General features: G+C 36.2%; 1 protein-coding gene across 6 annotated transcripts in view; it reads left to right on the forward strand.

Moving 5' to 3' along the window:
* JADE1 (jade family PHD finger 1) overlaps positions 1 to 26,479 on the forward strand; it is a 147,775-nt gene that overhangs the window by 28,810 nt on the left and 92,486 nt on the right. For all 6 annotated transcript variants that reach the window (XM_019614533.3, XM_085221835.1, XM_019614531.3 and 3 more), the window contains exon 4: positions 5,512 to 5,582. The gene's annotated coding sequence lies outside the window, so the exon portion shown is untranslated. The remainder of the gene's footprint in view (positions 1 to 5,511; positions 5,583 to 26,479) is intronic.

Below are 26,479 nucleotides of genomic sequence, written 5' to 3' on the forward strand. Positions count from 1 at the left end.
GTTTATGGCATCCCTTTTTAAACTCTAGAGATTAGCTCAGAATACAGTTTCCTTGTGTCACAAATATCCTGCCTTTCAGACTTACGTCACTTGGGAACTGCAGGAGATTCCTGCTGAGCAGTTTGGGAGATACCAGTGCAGACACGGATTGCGTTGCTAACAGATTTGGGAAGGATGTCTAGCCTAAGGTCCCTCCATGGAAAAAAGAAAAAAAAAAGCCAACAAAAAAACTTATCTAAAGGATCCTCTTAGATAAGATCTGTTTGGAGTAAATAGCACATTTAGGTACAGGTGTCTCCGAGGAACACAGTTAATCAGTTAAACTGGCTTTGACATATTTCATTCATATATTCTTGGCCTACCTTCTAACCATTATATATAAGGTAAAAGTTGCTTTATTTTTATTAAAAATAAAAAGATTAAAGAATTCAAAAGACATCTCTCACATCATTTTTGTCAAGACTAGCACACACAGAGGAAATGAATTATCAAGCCCCAGCTACCCGAAATCCACCGAGCTGCTTAGGTCATGGAATATTAAATTAATTGGACTGGGTGATATAAGCAATGAAGAATGAACAAGGTCAGTCCCGACCCCACCAAAGAAATGGGGAAAAAAATAATAAAAAAAAATCCTTCTTGTCATGGAGCTGCTGTGCAACTCTGCAGGGAGGAGAGCTGCTTTCTGGAAGAGGAAACAACCTTTGCAGCTGTGAAACCTGAGAGAACAATGGAGATTGTGTACACCAGCAGTTGTGGGGGCTGCTTTCTGCTCTCCAGGGCTCAATGCCAGAATGTTCACTCAACAGCAATCTTTTTTCTATAATAAATTCTAAACTTCTTTTGGCCTTATTGCCACACTCTGAGCTGAAGTGAATCTGAGCAATTGATAGAAGACGCTCCCTGTCTTAAAAGCTGTTGACGCATACCGAACTCCAACAGATCTGTTCTGGATGATGTAGAAGAGGTATGAAAAGTATGCTCCCACTATATAGAAGTCTTCTAATGCAAAAATTGGTTCAGTTCTTTCTTTCTGATTACTGAAATATCTGAAGGGATATGGAATACTCACTTAGAACAATTAGAACAATTGGTGTATATTGTCAAAATTACAATCTATCTAGAAAAGTGATTTTTATTCTTAATTAGTGTAGCTTTTTTGCTTGATATTTTGCTTTTGCTGGTTTGTACACTCTAAGGGGTGACACAACGAGGAGCAGAAAACTTAAATGTGCTCACTCTCACCAGAATGCAAAGTTTTGTCTGTTAGATGATGACTCAGTCCTCCCATCTTGACCTGATTCTAACTGAATCAGTCTCACAATACTCTTCACTTTTAATTGGAGAGTATTGCTCTTCACATTCTGTTGTGTTTTCTCATATGCTGCTATACCTTTTCATAAAGAAAGCTGCATTTTCACTGTAAGTAAAGCAGTATTTGAGTCTTTATAGCTCCCCAGGCTAGAAAATGTCTCACAGAAGTTCCATGGCATTGTTTACAGATACATAATGGGGTATGAGGTGTGGTTTTTTTTAAACTTACATCTCTGTTGATCTGAAAATCAGTGTATCAAACAGAATGATTGTAGTAATGAATACTAGTTACAGTCTGACTACATTATTTTGCCTAACAATCTTTGTTAAATATGTAAATTTATAAATTTATAGTTTTATTAGCAGGCAATTGGCCTGATTCTTCTTTACTAACCTTTTCAACACATGGGGCTATTTGTGCATTAATTAATATAAGTTGGGAGTAACAGAAAAAGTTCCTGTGTCTTTTTCTAGGTCCATAATGAGGTTATAGGCTCTCTCTGATTTCACCATTAAAAATTGCCTGTTTTTGCATCCTTACCAACAACACTGTGAAACCTAGGCCTACTGGAGCTAAACAACATATTTTGTTTGTCCGGGTTGAAATTTTTCAAAGCTTATCCCAAATACAGAATGGTGATGAAAAATAAAGATAGCGACAATAAAAATTTATGCCTAACAATGATCATAGAAGGAAAAAAAAAAAAAATGTAATGATTAATATTGTTTTTAGAATCATTACAAAGGCTACTTCATGGTTAATGCCTGCTTGTAGTTAGTCAAGCTCTGATCCTCACGTAGACATGACAAAAAGCATTTTCCTCTTTTTGTAGGCTGAGTTTAAACTGAAACTTAAACTTTTTACCTGTCTTAGCATTTTGAAAAGGAGCAAAGGAACTCATTTAAATGAAGAGAAAATATTCTTCTGGACTTTACTTAGACTGAAGACTTCACTTTTTTCTGTCTTTGCTCTTTGGAAATATATTTTCCTTTTCACTCCTTCCAACTTACCACATAAGTTGGCCATGACTGATAATGTGCAGGTAGCCCTTGCTTACCCTATACAGGCTCTTCTGTACATTGCAGTGGTATATATACTGCATATATATATATATAAAACTCTATGGAAAAAGTAGTTCCACTGTTCTGAGAGCAAAGTTGTTCTAATATGTCTGAGTCCATTCCCTTCCAGAAATCTTATCTTATGATTGCTGTCACACACTTGAAAGACTTATTTGTTAGGCCAAGCTATACAATGTATGGTCTAGCTGCAAAACACGCTAATATCCCATTCCAGAACATGTATCTATTGGTCATGGTGTTTATACAGGTAGACAGCTGTAATGCGTTTGTGCATGTCATTGAGTTGTAGCAAACTAATTCTGTTATGCATTAGAGCCAAAATAGAAACAGCAGTGTCAGAGTACCTGCTTAATCTCTGGGGGTTTTACTTACTTTAAAAATGTATAGAGCGTTTGCTCTTTTTGTACTTTTTATTGTTTAAGGTAAAAATGATTGCAAACTATAGTGGGCCTGCTAAGTCATGGCCTGAGCCAATAACTGAGCACCAGGTGGGAAGGCAGAGGCAACCCAGGGCCACTCAGGTGCATGCAATGTATCTGAGTGAGCAGAAGGGGTGGAGCCAGGATCCACCCCTTCCCAGACCTTATTTAAGGGTTGGCAGTAGAGGTAAGGGTATGTTATTGGTGATTCCTTCCTACTGAAGGTCTCTGAAGGGTAAGTAGGTTTTTTGGTTTGTTTTTTTTTTTTTTGTGCGTTTATGGTTGATGCGTTTGAACGTATCCTTACTTGCTGTAGCCTAGGACTTTGCTATTTCATTATCATTGCTGTATTTTCTATTGTGTTACAGCATTGCATAAACTTAAAGTGAAACCTTAAAAATTGTAATGTTAGACTGAAATAATTCTAAAGGGTGCTTTTATGCTCAGTATTATTTTGAAGTATTTTTTCAGTTTAAGGTTTTTTCATTTTATTCCAGGTTCTGCGGAGTCCCCTTACAACAGATTATTTTTCTCTACTTTAATAAGATATGTAGATAAGAGATATTCATATTGAAGTTGTTCTTTTAAGTTCATGGATATGCTGACAATCTTGTCATGTGAATGATTCTACACAGAGTTTTTTCATATTGCATGCAGGCATTTAAATGCGTTTATCTTGCAAGAATGGGAACAAAATTACTGTCTCATCCTTAAGAATTAAATTTTTTAAAATTTTTTGCTTCTTATTAAATGAGACATGATTTTAGTTTGTGGTTTTTCTATGTGTTGTCAGACTGAGTGTGTTTTTTTAAAATACAGTAAGATAATATTGTTCCTCCTATCATGTAGTAGTTAACTTCTGTAGTAAGTAGTCTGTAACTATTAGATTAATATTCAAGGATTTGTTATTTGTGTTTTAAATTGCATACTGGGAGGGGACTGTATTTTTTTTTTAAATATGTTTGTGTATGTAGTGTTGAACTGCAGCCAAGCCTGTTTGAAAGTATTACTTGTGTAGAAGATATGAATGTTCTTCTTCACGCTTATCATTACGCAGGCATTTTCCTTCTTTAATATTTGCTACCCTGCAATTCTGTTTCTTTTAGGTGATGTTATATCTGGCTCAGTTTATATTGGAAAATATTCCTTCCACCTCCTTTAAGCTACCTAGACTCATTTTAAATTAAGTAGTTGTTATCCTTATCTGATGAATGACATAGTACTTTAACCAATACTGTTGAGGATTGGGAAGATCTATATATCAGCTGCTTGAGAATAGTGAGGCTTCCAACATTCATGTAAGCATTTGAAGTGTAAATTTTCCAAGTGGGCTCTTTAAGACTATTTGATGTTTAATCACTTCAAAATACATTACACAAGTCTCTGTAAGACTTCTGGCTGGTGCCTATATTCATACCACAACAGCACAAGAAGAAATATCATTATTTAATGATGAAATTATCTATTATCTATTTTTTCTGGCTGGATTATATTTAAATCCTAGAAATTTTTTTACAAAAAAGGGAGATGAAGCTAAGGCCAGTAATAAATTTAGTTACAAAGAAGTTCAAGTGTGGAGTAAGTGGTGTTCTACCTCAACTATGTGCCATGTTTATGTAGGATGTGAACGTAACAATGTTAGAGAAGAATTCTGCTGTAACTTACTTGATTTTTATATATATATAAAAAAAACAAAACAAAACACACAACAGGATGATGCTGGGTTACTCATGCAAGACAGGCATTATTTTGCAGGTTTGTGTGCTTTTTGCAGTAATTCAAAGCACTTGGAGGCAAGTGCCTGTATTAAGAGAATTCCTAGAATTGCTCATGATTATTTCAAGAAAAACTTGCTTACCACCCAGAGGGCAACTTAAGGCAGGAATTCAGCACAAGTGGCTGAATAACTCTCCTGAAGAGGCCCTTTTTCCTTATTGGTACGCAGGAAACAGATGGCAACTAGCTGCCATCTATTGCCAACTATTGCATAAACAGCAAAAAAGAGAGTTGTAATTGCCAGGAATAAAAATCAAATCAGGGCACATAGAGGAGACTGTCATAGGCCAAACACAAAATCAAGCAGTTAATGCTGAAACTAAAATTTGGAAAATGTTTGCTAATGTGCTATCTTGATTTTTAGGCTTTCTAGCTTTTTTAGCTGTGCCAAGACCTATCTGGAGATGCTTCTGATTTGGTGATTCTGGATAGGCAGTGTGTGTCATATGTCAGTGTAATCACGGTACAGAAACAATGTGCTTCCTCCCTTATGAAACATACTTTTCCTCTATTTCTTGTTAATATCCTTAATAAAGATTTTAATTGTTAAAACAGTGGTTAGGAGGGCCATTCAGGGTTAAGAGTTAATATACAAGTGGAGGAAATTTGTATCTTTTATAGTTAGAAACTAACACTCTGTGATGAATGCTACACAGTAACAGAAGAAGAAAAATTGAATAATTGCCTCAGGCAAAAACTAGTCAAGAAGATTATTAAGATTTTATACCTGTTTTAATTCAGAGCAGGAGAAAAATTATGGTTGGGCTGCATGAACTGGGGAATTGGTAGTGCAAGCACCAAGAAATCTAGCTGATTCCACCCTTGCAGCACAGGTTTGAAGTCTCTGGTGAAACTAAACAAAGCCAAGATAATACTATGGCTAAGTTTTTTATGTTGACTTTTTTTTTTCTTTCTTTAGTTCTAAGAAACAATTGGAAGAAGTGTTAACAAAGCCAAGATGGATTGTATTAATAAGTGGCAGAGGAAGAGGTAAGCTGAAAGCAACACCTTGTGATTTCTCTATGTTAAATGTCCAATGACTGAAGAAATCCAGACAGGACAGATTTGAATGAGTGTCTATAGAGAGTACATCAATAGATGTGTATTCAACAGTGCTGTTGTAAGACTGGCCAGTAATCACAGCCTACATTAATTCCAGAAAGTACACACAAATAATATTTCTTGGCTCCGTTTTGAAAGCAGCATTTGGAAAGTTATTTGCACTAATCCTTCAACAATAACAGGATTTGTGTTTCCAGTGTAAGCACAGCTTTGAAAATGTGTCTAATGCAACAGTCATGTTAATCCCTGACCTCTTAACCTCTGTGAAAAGAGAGCAATTTTGCAGAACTATTTGCCACTATACTAGAAAAAATATCCTGTACCCTTTAGGATTCTCACCTGAGCAGTCTCTTTTTCCCTAGAGGGATGTAATACTATTAAAAAAAAAAAAAAAAAAAAAAAGAAGAAATATTGGAAGAACTCAAATCTCCTTTTGTGTGTCTTAAAATTCCAAGCTTCTCTCCCAGAGATGTTATAATGCCTGTGATGAAGAATGGTGACTTTGAGTACTGAATAATTTAAAACGGTACCGTAGAATTATAGAAGGGCTTAGGTTGGAGGTGACCTTAAAGATCATCAAGCTCCAGCCCCCTGCCATGGGCAGGGTTGTAATCACTAGATCAGACTTCCCTGTATCTCATCCAACCTGGCCTTGAGCTCCTCCAGGAATGGCGCACCCATAGGCTCTGTGGGCAACCTGCTGCTGCCTCACTGCTTTTTGAATAAAAAAGTTCTGCGTAATATCTCACCTAAATCTCCTCTCTGTTTTAGTTTAAAGCCATTCTCCCTTGTCCTATCACTATCAGGCTATGAAAAAGTTGATCTCCCTCCTGCTTGTAAGCTCCCTTCAGGTACTGCAAAGCTGCAATGAGATCTCCTTAGACCCTTTTCTTCTTTAAGCTAAACAAGCCCAGCTCTCCTAAACTTTCCTAATAGGAAAGGTACTGTACTGGGGGCCCTGTGCTTGGATGCTGTACTCCAGAGAAGGCCTCAGGAGGGCAGAGTAGAAGGGGGCAATCTGTAACCTCCTGCTGCTGGCCACCCTTCTTTTGATGCAGCCCAGGATACTGTTGGCCTTCCTAGATGCAATTGCACACCACTGGCTCATGTCCAGCTTTTCATTCATCAGGACTGCTAAGTCTTTTACTGCAAGGTTGCTCTCAATAAGTTTATGTGCTGTTGTACTCTCTTGTTGCCTGACAGTACAAAGTATTATCTATTCTACTTCAGTCTGAGGAGAAGGATATACAGAATTGGATTTCTTTCCTCTTCTCCCTAGAAAGATTTGTGCTTAAACCTTACGTATGTTTGTGTACAGAACAAGAAGTTATGTGAAATTCAGTGATGTATGCAGGAAAGTAGCAAGTAAAATCTGAAAAATTTCAGCTTATGTTTTTCTGTTCAAAGTTCTTGTTGACTTCAGAGGCATGTGAAATTAGTCTATTTTCAGAAACGAAGAAAATTCTCCACATTAAGTATCTGCTGGAATGATTGGATATTTGACTTTTGCATCATCCTAGATGTTGTCGTTTTCCTATGATATTGGTTTCTAGCCTTGTGTTCTGTAACAGGGATACTTTTTATGATGTGACATCTTTTAAAGGACATATTTAATAACTCTGCTCAGAATAGCAATATCTGAAGATTGCTGCCATGTATAGCACCCTTGTTGTGAGTCTGAATGAAACTCTAATTTTTTTTTATTTCATGTTAATCAAACACAAAATACTCTCAGCATTGTGGGGGGGAAAAACAAACAAATAAAAAAAAAAAAGTGCTTGCAAGCCAAGCAAGTGACCTAGTGAAGAAGTACAGCTAAGGATATGAAATAACCTTCCAGATATTTCTCCATACCTCTCAGTTAGAAGAAGTGAGAAATAATTTTCAAGACAGTAGGGTTTTACAGAGAATGAAACATTATACACTAGTGAGGCATCAAAAAGTGATGAAACTGCTTAAAAGGACCAGAAGGTGGCAGTACTCTATGCATCGCTTAATTCTTAGTACCCTCCGAGCTATCCAGTATTCATTCTGAAGTGCTTGACGTCTACTAATCTTCAGATATATCCAAGGAGGCTATGCCCTTAAAATAATAACTTCCTTTTGTGGCTACTTCTGCCTTTGATGTATTTTGTTGAAGCGCACAGTATGTAAAATATTTTAAGAGATCTGAAAAATACGTTTGACCAATTCCCTTTCTACTCACAGGCATTCCTGCAGTCAGTCATGCAGACTCTGTCTCTTGCTATGGTCTCACATGGCATGTTGATAAATCACAGAAGTCTGCCAGTTATACTTGTAGCTTAACTGATGTCAGGTGATCTGAAGTAAAAATTATCGAGGCTGAGATTTACTTGGTCCTTTTACTTAAGAAAAATCTTGGATTCTGGTCATGTGAAATTCTGTATTTAGAGAAGTATCTCCAAGGCACAATTTGAACAGGCTGCTTCTTTATGCTTTGAGCGGTCATTTTTAACAGAAGTAAAACTGCGGGTGTTAAGATGGAAGTAGCTGTGTTTTATCTCCTGTGACAACTATTCTCCTGTTTGTCCATCAGACCAAATCCAGCCAATAATGGATCCCTTTTTCCAATTTCAAACACAAGTGAAAGGTCCTTGCTCTAAACAGGGGATGATTATGGCATATGGTGATGTATGGTATTCTGTAATTCCAAATGTATGTGATATGTTTATTAGTGACTGTTCTGCAGTAATAGGGTTGTATATGTGGTACTGTACTTAGCAGTTCTACGGCGTTCTGCTTAGTGCTACTCTGACCGTAACTGTGCCTCTGACTGTGTTGCATTAGCTTTTCTCTGTTCCTTCTTCCTTTGGCCTTCTTACAGGTTGGGTCTGTGATTCTTGCAGTTCGCTTGCTTTTATGTTCTCTTTCCTTTCCCTACTGCTAGCTATGTTGCTGCTTTTTCCTAGTAAAGGACCAGAAGAGAAGTGCGCCACCACACATTCGGTGCAAGTGGAGGTCTGTGTGCTCAAGATGGTAGTTATAAATCAGCAGTTTAGTGAGGGAACAGAGAGGCATGGAAAGAAATCTGCTTTCTCTTTTAAAGTCCTGTATTGATCTTAGTCCAAAAAATAAATAAATAAATTTTTTTTTAGCTATACCGACTCACTTGCAACTATAAATATTAAGAAAGATACAGATTATATTCCTTACTACTGCTACTTTTCCTCTTGCAGTCATGCTGCTCTGATTACTAAAGAGGTGGGTTTCTCTTACTGAGAACTGTGCTGCTTTGATTGTACCCTTTATACCCAGACAAGATAGAAGGTGGTAAGATTTTTCTTTGAACTAAATTCATTTGTTGAGCGGAGTACCACAGCCAACAGTAAGCAAGCTGTTAGTTATTATCCTCAGTCAGGGTGTGGTTCTATTTTTCTTGCTTAGAGGTTGAACTGGTCAGGTGGCTTGCTGCTGTTGAAATGGTCCATTCAGTTCCTATCTTGTCCTAACCACACATTCCTTTTACCTCCCGGGTGCTGTCTGCTGTGTTTGTCTGATCCTACCAGTTCTACTCACTAAACCAGAGAAAACTAATCCAACAAAAATGTGAATAGTTTTCTGTGGCTTGGTTGGAGCTGAAGCATTTCTCCCCAAACTCATGTGAAGGAGTATAGAACTATTGCCCATGAACTGGACAAGGCAAGTGTTGAGTAGCATAGTGGTGTTACATTGGCTTACCATTCTGTGAAAACTCAGCCACAGTTTAGGAGATACTGGAAAGAGAAGGATCATGTGGAAAAGTGGGGAAAAAAATGTAGGCCAAAGCATGTCACCACAAAGAAAATGGATCATGCACTATCTGAAAAAGCAGAGGATGGATGCAAAAGGTGTAGTTTTGCTAGACATTGGCTTTCCCAAGAAAGTCAGGTTAAGAAACTTTCTCTCCTTCCTCTAACGGCTTGTTTCTAATCTGCTAATGTAATATATTTTAGGATATATTGTAAACTGTATTGCTGAAATAATCTGGCTTGAGCATTTGCTCTTTTGCAGGTTTATTTTTATCCCAGATCACTTCAGTGAAGCTAGTGTCTCCTGAAAGTACACCTTTAGGATGAAATGATATGGTTCAATCCAAATTAGTAATTTAGCAGTACATCATTACCAAAAGAAGGAAGTTTTTCCTTGCTGATCCAGAAAAAATAAACATCCTTCTGTCAGATCTGTGAGCTGAATCAGCTCACTGTGTTTTTGTGTGTGCATGTATGTGGATCTGAAGTGGTCCTCAGTGTGAAGCATTAGTGGTGAGAGACCTGTGGCTGGGAATGAGAGGGAAGGAGAAAATAGGATCTCACCTTTTTGGTTATGTTAAAGGTTCATGATGGCTCGAGCCAGTACGAGTACTTCCACCTTCCATGTTCATCCCAAAATACTTCACTGATGAAATAGAACTAGATACATTAATGGCTGCACTAAATCTGGAAGTCCAGAGTGCTGTTTCTCTGTACTTGTTCCTATTTTCTTTATGTTGTGCGTTAACACGTTATTTGGTATTATGAGTGCTATTAACTGCATACTGATTTATTTATTTCTAGCTTTGTGAATCACTGTTACTAATTTGCTCAGGTGGCAACCATGTCCTTTACTAGCAAAGTACCTGCTACAGTACTGGGGGTAACTCTGAGGGAGAGTGTTCTGGGTGCAGCTACATTGTAAATACAGTGAAGAAGCAGCTGTTACCGGCCATTACTTTTTGGTCTGAGGTCTTTCATCACTGGTTATGTAACATGGAAAAATCCACAAAATCATCTATTTATCTAGCTTATCAGGTGTCAGGGAAGATGTTTCAATGTTCAGCAGCCTCAAACTAGTTAATCACCAGAGTGAATCTCTGCAGTACATTTAGCTCATATAAATGAGACAATTGTTTGCTAATCAGTCACAGCTGATTTCCTCATTCTTGGCTGAGATCAACAACTTCCTTCTCCTTATCCCTGAGATAGTTATCTATTCTAAGAGGGCTTTCTACTCCTCCTTTTTACATAGGGAATTGCTTGGTATTGCCGGTCATAATCTGCATGTACACTTCTGTGTAGCCTTATTGCAAGCTTTTGTTCTCTTTATGCTTCCTTCCATAAAGTTAGTTACCTTTTTTATCAAGTACAAATCCTCACTAAAGACCGATTGCTTTTGTTGAAGAGAGTACTAAAGTCTTGTACTGCTACAAATCTTATTTTTTTATTTTGTTATAGCATAAATGCGTTCAAATTCTATGCTGATGAAGTATTACAAAGTAACAATCACATTCAATGAGATGAGAAATACTTCTAATCACTTAAACAGTGATTAGTTAAGTATGGCAATGGAAGATCACTCACTCACCGTAAGCCTTAAAGAAGCTAAACCTATATGTACTCAAACCTGTTGAACTCCAGTAAACATGAATCCTATTAACTGTGCACAGAAGTAAACAAAGTGCAAAACAGGGTGAAAGATCCCTTCTACTGTTATAGCTGTAGGTATTAATTCAGCAAGTTACAAGATCCTGTAAGAGTTTGAAACTGATGATGTATCTTTAGGATGAATTATTTCTATAAGTAATTCTGAAATTGTTATAATTTAAACAAGATTAATCTTATCAATGACCCATTAAGAACACTTTAAGAATACATTCAAGTATGTTGTTTTTATCTTACTGCACTCTTCAGGAGTCTGACAATTATGCTGTTTTCCTAAAAGTCTGCTTTTCTGTCTATCAGTAATAAGCAGTCAGGAATGATATCAAATATTTAACAAAGCTTGGAAAATAAAAAGTGAATGCCTTATGGTCATCAGTGATTACTAAGAAAGGTAGTCCCAGTTTGATCATCTTGTATATGAAAATATAGAATTTGCTAAATTTTCCTTGACAGAGGGAAATCCTCATCAGCTTTTCTGAATTAGTTTAGGGAAGCATCTCCAAAGGTGTGCTGTAATATGAAAGGCATTTTTAATGGTCAGTAGAGTTTTCCCTTGTGTGTGCTTGGAGGCACATAGATAGTTGGGAAATCACTCTGTGATGATTTTTCAGAATTATATGCAGCTAAATCCGGCACAGAGCTGGTGTAAGTGTGCAGGATGTGTTAGCAATTCTGCTCTAAGCCATGCTTATAAGTAAATAATATTAATCCCTTTAGAGCAATGCACAACCAAATTATTAAAGCTAGTTTCTGAAGGAACTTAGACGATGGTGCTTAATAAAAATGTCATGTTCCTTGAGTTATTAGTTCCTCTCTCACTGCTGAGAATAGTTTTGAGCTTTTCTTTATCCAAGAATTTGTGTTTTGTGTGGAAAATGCAGCCATAATACAATACTTAGAATATTACTTCAGTTGGTTAAGAACAAAACAGTGACAATAAAGACTGTAGGAAGTACTTCAATGTAGGAAGTTATACAAATAGCTAAGGCTCTATAGTTGTTCCGTTACAATATCCAAAATGAATGAGTTGACTACAAGTGTGAATAATTATTTTAATGTCAGATTTTACAGTTTAGCTTGAAAGCACTAGTGTTGTAATACAATGTTAATAATTTCTCTAAGAAATCTCAGTTATTTTTTAGTTGCCTCCATCTGGTAAGAAAAAAAATACCCACAAAAACAAGGCTATTTTCTCAGTTGGCTGAAATCAACGTACTACTTCTGAAACTAGGGAACTATATCAGTCAGTGGAGAATCTAGCCTACAGGTGTTAATCGCATGCAGAGTGAAATAAATCTATCCCTATACGTTTCCTGTGATGATTTTCCATTTTTCTACGTGGCTAATACAGGAGTTGCTAAGGTAGTAAGTAAACTACATTTGTGGATATACATATATCATTTTAATATGCAAACTAAGCATGTTATTAAAGGATTGTTAAGAGGCAGTAGACAAGCAGACTTGGTGAGATATTCCAGATGCACTGTTTTTGCAGATTTCCATTGTAATGCTACTCCCTGCAATAATTACCAATTAGTTTATGTAGGTCATTGTTATATATGACTGGTCAGCAACTTATGTGAGGTAGTTTCGGTTTCATTAATACATGCCCTTTGATTGAATAAATCTTGATGTGATTCTCAAGAGATCAACGTTTCATTATTTTTGATTTAAAGATGATTGATTCCTGATATCTTTTGTTTAGAATTTTAAAATGTTTTGCTATTCAAATGTCTTCTATTTCAATTAATGATTTATGATAGTAAGAGAAAATTAATTTAGAATATCTATATTAACAGGACAATATTTTGTGTTCTTATCAACAAGGGGAAAAAATAGGTGCATCTGAGTGTATCCGATATTTAAAAAAAAAAACAAACAACAGCAACAACAACCAGTTCTGAATACTTTGTAATAAAATAAAAATAAAAAACTTACTAGTGACCTGCTGAAACAAAAAAGCATCTTCAGCAAGCTGAAATATCTAGGCCTATATTCAACAAAGCTCTAAAGTACTTACCTAAGTGTAGACGTATGGATAATTTTATTCCACTGTGGATATCTTGTATTTGATTTTGAGTATGCATAGTCAGACTTTGTGGAACAGCACTGGCACTGTGCATTCCCATAGAAATCACTGTTAAGATTCATCTTAACTTGTACAAAAGCAACAGGTTCTCTCAGATGAACTTCATACATCTGTGTGCTTGCTGTTTGTACAAATTGTTTTTAATGAAAATAAAACAGGACTTAACCCAAGCACTAAGGCTTCTCATGTTCTTGGAACCAATGTGATTTTAATACTAGTGTAAATAATTCTAAGTTTACAGATGGCATCTTTTTTTTTTCTATAAAAAAGTCTCTCAAATTTTTGAGGGATACAGTTTCATATAATTCTTCATCATGTTTACTTTTACACAGCAGTGTCTCAGTGTCTGTTAACTTCCTTAGCTTTCATTTATTTGTTATATGCTTTCATATTGTGATTTCTGCCTTGCCAATACTCTTATGATATGCACTGGACTTTCCTTGTAATACTCTTTCACAGGAGGCAGTGAACAGCTGCAGTCTCTTGAAGAAATCTCAGCACCCAAGAGATTGTACGTAATACATCTGTGGAAATGACTGCACTTATCTGAGGCTTATTCTGTCATATAGTAAGGATGGAGCAGATTTATCTTCTTTCTCATTCTTTAGCCTTGTTTTGAAAGCGATGAGTAAGTTGTTATCATAGCATCCTCTGCTTGCCTTTTTTGATGACTTGCAGTTTTTGTGGCCAATTCTCTATGCTCCCAGGTTGTGGAGACCATGACTGTCACAAGCCCTTCTGTGCTGTACATCTCCCAGTTTAAACTTAAGAATTATGTGGAATCATCACAATATGGCTCTAGATACCATAATGCTTTTGAAGTCTTAAGCCCTTTAGAAAGAAACAGCCTTTGCAGCTTCTTCCACACTACCACCTTCTCATGTGTTCATCAGGTATTAGCGTTGGTCCAAGATGCTTTATGTCTATAATAAATCTTTAAACAGCCTTTGCTCAGCACAGTATGTGTTTCTCAAAGAATGGTACAATACGTCTTTGAGCAATGAAGCAGAAAACATGAAAGAATGAAGGTGAGACTTTTACAATGGTTGGAAATAGCAAGAACTACTTGATAAAACTGCTTAGAACATCTGAATTTTCCCACAACTCTTACAAAATACGCACCTCAAAACTGAATGAAGGTACAGAGCCCAGCTGCTGAGGGCCTTGATCCCTAGTGACTCTTGCATGATCTACATATATCTCAGAGTATTTAAAGAACAATGGATTTACAAGTCGTTTAGTGTGTGAACATGCCATCTCTGAGCAACTTTGTTAGAAAAATCATAGAATCTGGACACCATCTGCTCCAACCCCACTGCTCAAGCAGGGCCACCCAAAAAGGGTTGCGTAGGACCATATCCAGCTGACTTTTGAGTATCTCCAAGTCTTTTGGTAAGCTATTTATTTATTTATTTATTTTAAGTTCAGAACCTAGATTTACAGATAACATCCAGTATTATTTCATTTTGTGAAAGTGATTTGCTATAAAATTCATTTGCAACAAGTGGGATTTTCTTTGCTTAACAATGAAGAGAATTTATTTTGAAACAGGAAAAAAAAATGAAAATTGTGCATCAGTTGGGGGTATGCAGGTTCATAAAACTACCTTACTGGGTGAGATATGTTGGAACAATACAAAATAAATTTGAAGCATAGCTACATTAATTGTGTAAATATAAATGACAGGTCAAAAATAGTCCAAGAAGAGTCTTTCCATGTATTTCACTGGGCTGTTGATTTCTTTGTAAGGTAGGAAGGAAGAATTTCCTTTGGCATGTTCTAGAAATCATCTCCTTAGTAATACAGTGCTTGTTAATGTTCAGTTCTCCCACCTTTTATTCTTTTGCTTATAAATTAAGTGGTGATGAGAGTTCACAGGTCTTTTTATTCAAAATATGTAATGAAGCCAATGTTTAATTTATCTACTTAATTTTTCAGAAGAGTCCTGACAAGCACTTAATGAGACAAGTAGCTTGTGCATATCTTTTAGTGTTGAGTGTTGTCTTTGTGGCATTCGTAAGAGATGTTTTTGAGATACTGGTCTGCTAACTATCTATGTGACTTGTAAACAAATTCATAAATAGACACTTCTTAGAGTTTTCTTAGGGATGGTGTTGGAAGCCTAGTTATGTTGATCTCTCATCACTTTCAAACGTTGACTGGCATCAGGATACTGTTCAAGATCAGCTGTATCATGCTTATGGAAGTCTATCATGTTTTATGCACAAATTAGTACTCATCTTAATTCAAATTATTCATTAAAAGAATCATAGAGGGATAGAATGGCCTGGGTTGAGGTGACCACAGTGATCATCTAGTTTCAACCCTTCTGCTATGTACACAGTTGTCAGCCACTAGACCAAGCTGCCCAGAGCCACATTCAGCTTGGCCTTGAATTGCCTCCAAGGATGGGGCATCCGCAACCTCCTTGGGCAACCTGTTCTAGTGTGTCACCACCCCCTATGTGAAAAACTTCCTCCTAAAATTAGTTTCTCCCAGGCTTGTTGTTGCTAGTGCATCAAATCTACTATAACTGTTGCATAATTACAAAAAATAAAAATAAAAAATCCCCAAGCCATCTTATAGCCTGAAGCTTATTTTTCTATTCTTTTTGTTTTGCCCAGTGTTGAACCACTGCCATTCCTTAACAAAAGTCTATGATAATGTTCCTGTCTAACCAACAAATATCCTTATGTCCATCATCTATCCATATTGTTGTCATTGTTTATATATCAAGTTCTCACTTGATTTTTTTTTTTTAGGGGGTGGGAGGGGTGGTAGTAGAATCTGTTTACAGTTTTTCATTGTATTTCATCAGTTCAAATTTTCATACAGACACCTGATAATAAATAATAGCAACTGTAATACAGTGCAATGTGTGCACTATGGGAATATGTATTTCGAAGATAAACATTATTTATAACCCACTAAATGTAAAGGATTTTAAAGATGCGAATAGATCATGGTAGCTCAAATTTTAACAGATATATAAAGAAGATAAACTCTTGCTGGAGTAAGATTTTTTTTTTTTAAGTAACTTCTCAAAAACGTATAAAGAGTACCAATTTCTGCAGAATGTTTGTTTTTACTTTTCATCAAAATATTTGTTTTTCTTTATGCTGGGGAAAAAAAAATATATCCAGAAGATATATTGTTTATTTTCATTATGTCCTGTGATATGGATGAAAAAGCAGTGATTTTGATGAGATCTTAGTTCTAGCTACTGGGCTATAGCATCAGAGTTTGGTTGTTGCTATTGTGTGCTGTCCATGGGATGTCATACATTCAGAGGTCTGAAGCATTTCGGTTTTCTGTCTTGTATTCCACAACTTCTTCCATTACTTCTTTTCAGTGAAATGTGGGCAAGCTTAGCTTTTGGTTTTTCATTGTCATAGGAATTCGGGTATTATTTGTATAGCTTTACAACCTACATTAAGAGTACATGGATTTAGAAACATATATAAATTATCTGCTAAAGTAGTTTACTTTAAGGGGCTACATACCCATGAGATAAAAAATATAATTTTTGATGGAAATAATATTTACTGAAAAAAAAAATTATGCTAACTTCAAAGGTTTTCTGACTTTTACTTAATAGGCAATAAACTTAGCAAAGGTTATATGTGACCTGCTCTAAAGAAATGACATCTTGTTTTCTATTTCTTCCATACTATAAGAATGTCCATGGGGGGGGCTTGCAGAAGAGAATCTGACAATCTTGAATTTTATTTAGTCCCAGTGTAGTGACCTAGTTATCATCAGCAAGAGTAATCCTGGTTGTGGTAGGTTTGTTTGGTTTGGTTTTGGGTTTTTTTTTTGAGGGGGGGGATTGAGTTTTTTTTTTGTTGTTTTTGGTGATTTTTTTTTCTTCTTGTTTTTTGGTGGGGTTTTTTTTTTTGTGTTGTTTTTTGTTTTTTACTGGAGTGAGTTAGAATGAATCTTCATAGTTATCTGAGAATGTTCTGGTCTCTAAACCACTTTTGGCCCTGGTGTACAAGCCGTATATGAATACGATTTGTACTAGCAAATAGAGATGATGATATCTGTTGCAAGGAAATTCTAAAGTATATGGCAAATCAAATAGTTAATTTCATTTGTAGCGTGTAAACTTTATAGTAATTAATCTTTAAGTATGGTCAAACTAGATGGAAATATAATTAAATAATACTTTTTCTCAACTACCCTTTATGTATCTTTTATTCCGTAAGCCTTATTAAACTTAGTGGGATGAAAAGTGAACTATAAACTCTCTACAGATTTAACAAGGTCTATTAGTAAATTTCTATTTTCTTGTTTCAACTTCATGTTGAACTTACTAGTTTTGGTTTCTATTGCTGGATCATCTCTGCTGCCAAGTACTTAACAAAAATGAAAGCAACAACAGCACTATCTTTAAGTGATTTTATAGCAATAGTTTCTCAAGCAAACACTTTCTATAAATTAATCTACAAACAGCTGCTGATATGCTGGCAGTTAGAATATATTATGGATTATGGATTTTTTACAGGAAAACATCTACTATTAAGGAAAACTCCTTACTTGATGGGTGTTCCTTGATGTTCTGCTGGAAAAAGTAGCTGAAGCAAGGAAGGGAGGGGAAAGAAGGGTTAAAAACAAGGGTATATTTACTAATTGACTTCAAGTACCTTAATTTCCATTTAGAATGAGTTTGAGTTGTATGCTTTCCTTGAGGACTGGTGCAGTTACAAGGGGTGCTTGTCTTATATAACGTCTGCCTTGCCACTTAGTTCTTTCCTTCCAAGATAGTATCTTCAAGCTACCACAAGCATTCACTGCTTCCTAGCTGAAAGACCTTCCTACTCGTCACTTCTAAATCTAGCACAGTGGACCTCCAGATCTTATAAAGTGATGGTTTATCCCACTCTAAAATACTCCAGCTAAACTACAGTAAACCCTAGGCCCACAGAGAGCAGGGTCTCCAAAGCCTGCATTCCTAGAGCCAGCTCCTAACCTAGCTCAAGCTAGGTCTCAGGGTATATCTGCCTGACCAGGCTCTGTCTCATACCTCAGAGAACTTGTACCCTTCCAATCTCATTTGTCTAAGGAGCCTGTTAACTAAACAAAAACTAGCTCTCAGACCAACAGCCCCCTTTTGTGATGCCTTATCTAGAAGCTACCTCTAGCCTATCCCAGACTTTTCCTGAAGGAGCTTACTGCTCAGCCTATAGCTTTTCTTAGCTAGTGCTCCCTGCTCAACATAGGTGAAATGGATCTGAAGCCTCACAGCTCAAATGCTGCTGTGTTCTTCTGTTACCAACTGGCTTCAGAGGCTGTTTGGCTACCTCTCCTTCCCTTTCTCTCTGCACGATTAGTCTTTTCTCTGGGTCTATTTTATATTTTCTGGACAACAAGTTTGGTCTTTCGGCTGCTTTCTTTGGATCCCTGAACTGCTCAACCAAGTTTCAAAAGTATGGATTACAGAGAAAAGTGAACAGGTAAAAATCAATGTAGGTTACTTCCATACATAACAAGTGTAATGTAAGGTCTCACTTTTTTATTTTTACTTTCCCCCCCCCCCCCTTGAGGATATCGTAAGTTGTTTTGTGTTGAGAGTGACGTTGCTCTTGGTTAGAAAACATTGTTACGCGTTTAGGAGATTGACTAGTCAGTTAACAAGAACTAAATTAGTATCACCTAAGAGGAACTATGCTTCTCATTGTTAGAACTCAGTATCCTTACTCTGAAGGGGAAATGTGTGCAAAATGAGCAAAACTGGTCTCTTAGAGATTTAACTTCTATTGCTGGAAAACATCCAATAATGGATTGCATTCACAAAAAATAACAAGTGGTTTATTTGTGTGCTTTGGAGAACTATTCAGAAGTCTATGGTTGAAACTAATTTTGCTTCTAGATATTCTACTCTGTACAAGTACTGTTACACGTAGAATGTGTTCTCAAGTTTTAAAGTACTTTCATTTTATATTTTGTTATTAGTTGGCACCTAAATAAGTTGGATTACTTATAATGTTTCCTTTTAGATGGTAGTCTTTCTCTTGTTTGTTTCTATTGGTCCTTGGAAGCAGTGAAAATGTTGCCTCTGATAAATTAGTTGTGACACCATGTGAAATGTCATTGGGAATATTACTAACTATATGGAAGAAAATGTTAACACAGACAACTGGTGATAGAGTCTTTGGCTACAGAACCCTCCTTATCAGGAAATAGCCTTCATCCAGGAAGCTTTTTCCCTTTGGAGGCTAGCCATTAAATGAGCCTTGGGAGTAGTGGATGCAGGATCCACCCTTTCTTGTCACTTGGGAAGCAGGTGAATTGTTTGCACCTGTGCTTCCCGGGCCAGCCACTGGCTTTGCCAGGTGTTCAGTCATCAGTTCAGGCTGTGACATAACAATTCCTTTCAATTCAATTTCAAATGATTTTAATATTGAGAACTCTCCAAAGTTTCTTTTGTGAAGTTCATAGTTGCATTTCAGTTTTTTTTTTTTAAAGGCTTGCTGGCTGTTTTGTCTCATTATTTTTTTTTATAAGTCGTAACTTCTTTAGTGCTAATCAAGTTGTATCAGCCTTTGGAGAAAATAGGTCTCTGTGAATAAATCCTTTCTCTCTTCTTAAGTGCCTAAGACTTCATACATGGTTTCCTATAAACTGTGGTGAAAATATGATCATGTAGTGTAATCTAAAAATTTACAATCAGTAATGTAACTGTAAGCTATTTGTCAGGGAGTCTTGAAGTGACAGACAAATTCAGAGTGGGGTTAATGCTATAGAATTTCAAAACATCTTATGTGAATGTATTTTTTGGAATATGGTTTGTGTGTTAGCTTAGACAGGAGTATTGTGTGCAATTTGGCAGAGTGTAAATCTTCTGGACCCCAATTTTAGCATGATCTAATTCTAATTAAGTTTTGTTTTGTAGCGTAGCAGCTACTAAAAATGCTTGTGCTGTTCGGCTGAGTGAGAAGAGATGCAATGCTTGCTACCTACAAATAAATCTTCAGCGTGTCTATTATATTCACTGGACAAGTATAAGTTAGACACTGACTTTTCAAAATAATTTGATGTGTTTATCTGATATGCCTCAGAATTTCCAGGCTGTTTCAGAACAGCTTCAGAAGAAATGGTTTCAGGATTTCAAGGCAGTTTCAGAATTTTCACCTTTAAGCTTCAGTGTATGAATCAGTTCTTTAAAATGAAAGTACTTGGAGATGTTAGAGTAGGCCAGCTCTTTATACATGCCTACCTTATGCACAAAAGAAAGAATAGTATTAAACAAAGCTTTTTGTGGGTAGGAGAAGCAGAGGGATAGGTTCTGATGTTCAGTAGATTTTTATAATAATTCAGTGACAAAGCCTAATAATTTGTCATTATATTTCTGTTTATCTCTATAACCATGGAAATCTGCACTTCTGTAATGGATGGTAGCAAACACTGAAGAAGTAAATTCAAATGGAATAAAAATCCCTTTGATTTACAAGTCGAATGCATAGGGTTTGAAAGTAAGAGGCATTTGAATACATTGTTAGTTTTTGTCTTCTAAAATGCTACAAGATTTCAGTGATAGCCTTCTGTAATGACTGCCTGCTTGAGTAATGGGATTTAATAGCCTAGGTTTGCATCTGTATTTGCAGAATCATTCTCCCTCATTGACAGTAATCTAGAATAGTATCAATCTACTGGTGAGGGTGTGCTTTGAGACAGCTTCCCTCTTCTGGACTGCCAGTGAACATGAAGTTTTGAAGTTAAGTGCTGAAGAGCTGTACATCTGTGTATGCAGCGGTGCTAGGTGTGGACCAAAGGATGTCTTTATGCTATGGCATCTCTTGAAATAATGAAGTTATTATGTATTGAGTAAAACTCAAGTGAAAATCCTTACCAGTTTGGTAGACAAAGCAAAAAGCATAATGTATGCAGGCATGTAGCTATGGAAAGTAAGAATTGCTGCTTGTAAAGTCATGCTTTCTACTGAGCATTACAATATTTCCAGTGTGTTTTGAGTTTTCCAGACTTAAAATAGTCTGTGTGTGTAGCAATTCACATTTGAATGCAGATGTGCCTTCTTTAAAATTCTGTTGTGAACAGGTCTTTTGTTTCCTTTCCTAAAGAAAGGACCCAACTGGCACTACGCTTCTGGAGGGATGATTTTTTTTTTTTAATGAAGCTTAGAACTGCTGCTGCTGTCAGAATCTGCTTGACAGCTTTTATGTCTGAAGTTGTCTAAGTTATGGTTGCCTTTATGGTGATTTAAAAGAAAGATAGCTCTCAGGTTTTAGACAAACAAAATTTTAAGAGATAAGCAGGTGTTAGTTGAATAGCAATGAAGGACAGCTGAGAATGCTGGATAGCATCATCATAGTGAAGAATATGACTGGACTAATTTATTTATAGTTGATATTAGTGAAATCCTGGTAAAATCACCTTAGTCTCTAGTCTAATGTTGCTTTCATTCTGTGTAGTATTAAGTCAGCTTCTAAAAGGCTGTGTATAATTCATATGCTAGTGATAACATAATAGGAGCACATGGAAATCCTATAAAGTTTTGAGAAAAAACTCTCATGAGAAGAAAAACAGATGCAAAGTTATAAGCTTGCACCTGGAAATCTTTCACACGGCAGTTCTGTGTGTTCCCAACCACCCCATAAGGACAGAAACAACACAAACAGCTGATAATGTGATTGTGAGGAATGTGTTGACTGTGGTGATGACAGGGTGATACATTAACCCTAGAGAGCATGAGTGCACCTGTGAAATATTAGATTGTGCTTTTTTACTAGGAGGCCATTTAAGAAATATTTAAGAGTGAGCAGTAAGATGGAAGGATAGTGCAGTTAAAAGAGGCTGTGAAGAGGTGAAGGATAGACATTTGGGGAAAAGCAAAGCATGCTTGCAGAACAGTTTATTACAGAGCTTTGGAAGCTTACTCCTTTTTCATTAAGAACAGATCTCAATCCACATTTCCTGTGCAGGCAAGCTTCTATCAGTGTAACTAATTAGTAGACAAGGAGAGAGCTCCTAGTTTATATTAAAAATACATGATTTTACATGTAATTAGTGATTTATACTTGAAAAAGTAGAAAGGGTGGGTTTCAGAAAGCTGATTTTATTGTGCTGACTGTACATTTCTGATTCGAGTTCGATTTTTAATATGCCAAATGAAACAGAAAATGCAATATGTGTGGAAAACATAAAATTGAAATTTACTGTTTGTTTGGTATTGTTTGCATTTCCTGACTTGAAATGTTACCTTAAGTACTTAAAAATAAGTAATGCTTACAATTATATTTTAAGAAAGCTTTGCGTACTAGTGTTACTGTTTCTGAATGATCACTTTGCATTTTGGAGTTCCCTTGTGGTATGAAAGAAATAAAATGTTCTAGTTAATTTTTTTGATGTTGTTTCTATTTTTATTTATTTGGTACTGTGTAATGCAGCCTTAAGGAAAACGTGGCAAACATTAAGTTGGATTGTAACAGACACAGGGATCAGGATGTTACAATTGTAGGGAAGATTCTACTCGGTCACGACGCTTTTTGTCTGAGAAATGCTGAAATACATCGGTCGATTTACTTCAACATTGTGTTGGAACTTGATGAGAATGTGTAATCTTATACAAAGGCTGATAACAGGAATAAAATATTGACTATATAAAATAGGGAGTGTTTTTTGCAGGCTTGTGAACAGATGCTAGCTGACATGTTTTAGCCAGAAACTATGAAATTGTTGATTAGGTTTCTTGGGAAAAGACTTCTGTGAGCATTTCAGGATAGCAGCTCTGTGCTTAAAATGTTCTCGCAGTCAACTGAATGAGAACTCATTTGGCCTTTCACCAAAGATAAGTAGACTCCTCACTGACAAGACCTGAAAGGAAAAGCAAGTGCTGATTAGAGTTCAATGTTGAAGCAAATAGCTGCAAGAAGAAAAGAGCTGAGTTTTATAGTGTGGAAGAAGTGACCAAGGATACAGGAGACAGCAACAGTAGAACGCCTGGATATAGAATACTTTTTTTTTTTTTAAATGATAGATCACATTTTCTTAATATTTCTGTTAGAATCAGACTTAGGAAGTGATCAGTACCTGGAAAATGAAATAATACTTTGGAGGTCTCTCCAGCATTACTCCGCCAGAAGTGGAGGAAATCAATATTAAGTATATTTAGGAGTACATTATGCTGAGTTATACTGACCTCATTAAACATTCCACTGATTAATGGCTACAGTACAATTGGTAATGGGACAAAATTTGAACCCAAGACAGCTGCGAGACTGCTGAAGCTTCCTTTCACAATAAACGCACAAAGTAGCTTCTTCAGAACAGGGCTGGGTGAAGCTTATGTGGAATTGTGAAGAGGGTTATCCAGAAGGTCAGGTGCCATCAGCTGAAGAAAATGGAATAAACTAATTGAAATCTGAGTGCACCAGGAACTCAGTAAATGTCAGGCTTCTCAAGCAGCCTTTGGAAATGTGCTAAAATGGCCCTGGTCACACATCAGAATACTGGAGGGTAAAGTCAGTGAAAGGCTTTCTGAGATTTATCTGCCTTCTGCTTCATAGTGAAGGAATGTCTGTCTTCAAATGATGCTAGACACTGCTGCCTGCAAGCTTTAAAACTTTCTGCAGAACTGCAAGCTGTGAGGGCAGCATACGATGGTTCAGAGAAATGCAATAGCTGTTTAAAGGAGGAAACCAAGAGGTGTGAAGGACTGGTACCACTAAGAGATCTAAATTAAATGAAAAAGGCTGTTGTTCAGGCTATTTGACTCTAGTGTTTGTTCACTTAAAACTATCTTAAGTGGATGGGTATGATCTTCAGAAATAGGACATGACTACTGATACTGCTACATAATGGTTCCAAGTATAACACTGCAGAGGAATCTGGACTTAGAGCAGAAATACTGATGGGTTAAAACTCTGAAAAGAAGATTGACACCAGTAACTTTAGAAAAAGTATTTTACTCATTTTGAGTGAGTAAACTACAGTGCCAGAGGAAGAGCTATTAAATCTAGTGTAGCCACTGGTGACTGGTTTGTTTTACTCCAATTAATTATGCATGTGCTGCTTCTGTACTAGCGATGCTTTCACAAAATTTGTGTTTTTCAGTTATTTTTAAAAAATTTTTGTTATTATAAATGATACTTGAAGTTGAGACATCTGAAAAAGCCAGTTTGCCTCACTGGAATAGGATTTGCTCTAGGATAGCAAGCAAGTAGTAATCCGTAAGGTTTCTGTCAACTAAGGGGAAGTCACAAATACTTGTAGGACAGTCAGCCTGTGGTGTCTTGTGTAATCTTGCTGAAGGGAATTTGATCCCTCAGGGTAAAGAACTCTCAAGTTGGCTGTTTGCTGTAAGATTTCTTGGTTTGCTAGGTCAGATTGATTTGACAAGGCTCTGTCAAATTACTTTCTAAAGTAATCATGATTTGAAAAATTTTGCAGTATGACGTTCTAATAATCTGTCTGATTCAAACTAATTGAATTGTAAAATAATACATATGATAGTAAAATAAACACTGCAAGGCTTGTTTATTTAGGAAATGATACTAAAAGTGTAAAATCTTCTGGTGTCTGTGCATCTCCTAACAACTTTTAACCCTAAGCTGATGAAGGAAAGCAGTCTTTAAGATAATCTATCTAGGAGCTTCCTGAAAATACAATCCATTTTGCCTGCCTGCCTATCAGTGCTCTCGTTGATGAGAATGCAATAGTGTCAGTTCAATTTCCATTAGTTATTAGGTAGTCTGTAGGTGGCAGCACGGTATGAATGTCCTGATTATTTCTGTCAGATTATTGTTTTTGTAGACAGGAGGTTCCGGTTGTTAGCTATAAAGGTATAGGAAATTAGCCTTCTAATTCTGCTGTCCATATTTTAAATAAGTTGCACTTGAGGCAGTGGTATAAAGAAGCCATAAAGGTGATTAATATTAGTAATGAAGCAATTGATACCTCATAAGCCATTCACTTCAACATACTTACTAAAAATACTTAAAAACTTAAAGTTAAAAGTGAAATTCAATTTTGAGTACATACATTTGGACACTAGATTCTATGTCTAAATAAACTCGTTAGTATTGATTGATCTATTGCCTTCCAAATAAGTAATCAAATGGTAACATAGTTAAAGACAAATGAACTACTTAACATGACACTAAGTGTCAAAAGGCAAAATCCTAACTTGAGAGTGGAGAGTAACTTAGTGGTTATGTTGGGACCTGTAACGTGAGAAAGACTTGTTCCAAAAGTAAGTGAGGTTTTGCTGGATCTTTAAGTCAGAGGAGCCTGCAGCCAAGCTGATCCAGCAGCTTTGCTTTAATCAGATGTGCAGAAAGGATGGGGAGAGTCTGGTCTATTTCAATATTGTGCAGCAAAGAAAGATAAGGTCAGCTGAACTGAAGCTTTTAACAAATTCCTGACTTTTAAGTTTTTAAAAGTTAAAATATTTTGTTTTTTTTTTTCCCCCAAATGTTAGTATTAATAATAGGGATAGTTCCTAATAATCACCATTTTTACGCTTTACTGTTCAATGATTCACCATTATTCAGCCTGAGTCAAACTTTAATGTTCAAATATCAGCTAAAAGGTGATGGATACAGATGGCTAATATTAGAATGCAAACACTAATTGAAAAATATACTTTACATGGTACCAGCACTTTTTGAAAACTTAGCTCCAATTATCAGCTTTCAGGTTACTCTTTCAGAGCATCTAAACTTCCATTTTGACTACTAGTTAAAACTACAGTGAACTCTAACAGATACTTGTAGGCATTGGGCCCCAGGTCCTCAAAGACAGTACAGGTGTCTTTCTAAATAGAATTTCCCTTAATGAATTAAACTGTATCAAATAACAAAATAAGGTATATCTTAATTATACTGCTTAAAATGTTGACACATTTAAGTGTGTAAAACAAATAAATTTGCCATTACTAATTGAAAAGGCTATACACGTGAAGATATTATAAATGATGATAATAATAATCCTTTCATTTTATTAGTTAAACTTTAGATTGGAACTGTGATACTTTCAGTTATCCAGAGAACAGTGATAAGCATGCTGTCTTCTACAACCATGCTTTCGGTTCTCTTTGCGCTCCTGAAGATTCTGAGTGTGCATAATACAGTCTTATAAAAACAGTATTTTGAAATTTACTGGATTTAGAATATGACGGCTCTAGAATGGGAAGCTCTTGAATCCTGGGAACTTTTGATTCTGACAGCAAGAGTAATTTCCCAAGTTACTCTCTCTATGAGTACTTGTTTGGTCCTCCTGATAATAGAGATCGTGCTTGTCAGTATGCATCCTCTGTGGACGGTTCTGTTTGCTTACAACTTGCCTCGTGTTTTCTGTTG

Source organism: Meleagris gallopavo, chromosome 4, assembly GCF_905368555.1.
Source record: "Meleagris gallopavo chromosome 4, MGAL_WU_HG_1.1, whole genome shotgun sequence".
NCBI classification, from domain to species: Eukaryota; Metazoa; Chordata; class Aves; order Galliformes; family Phasianidae; genus Meleagris; species Meleagris gallopavo.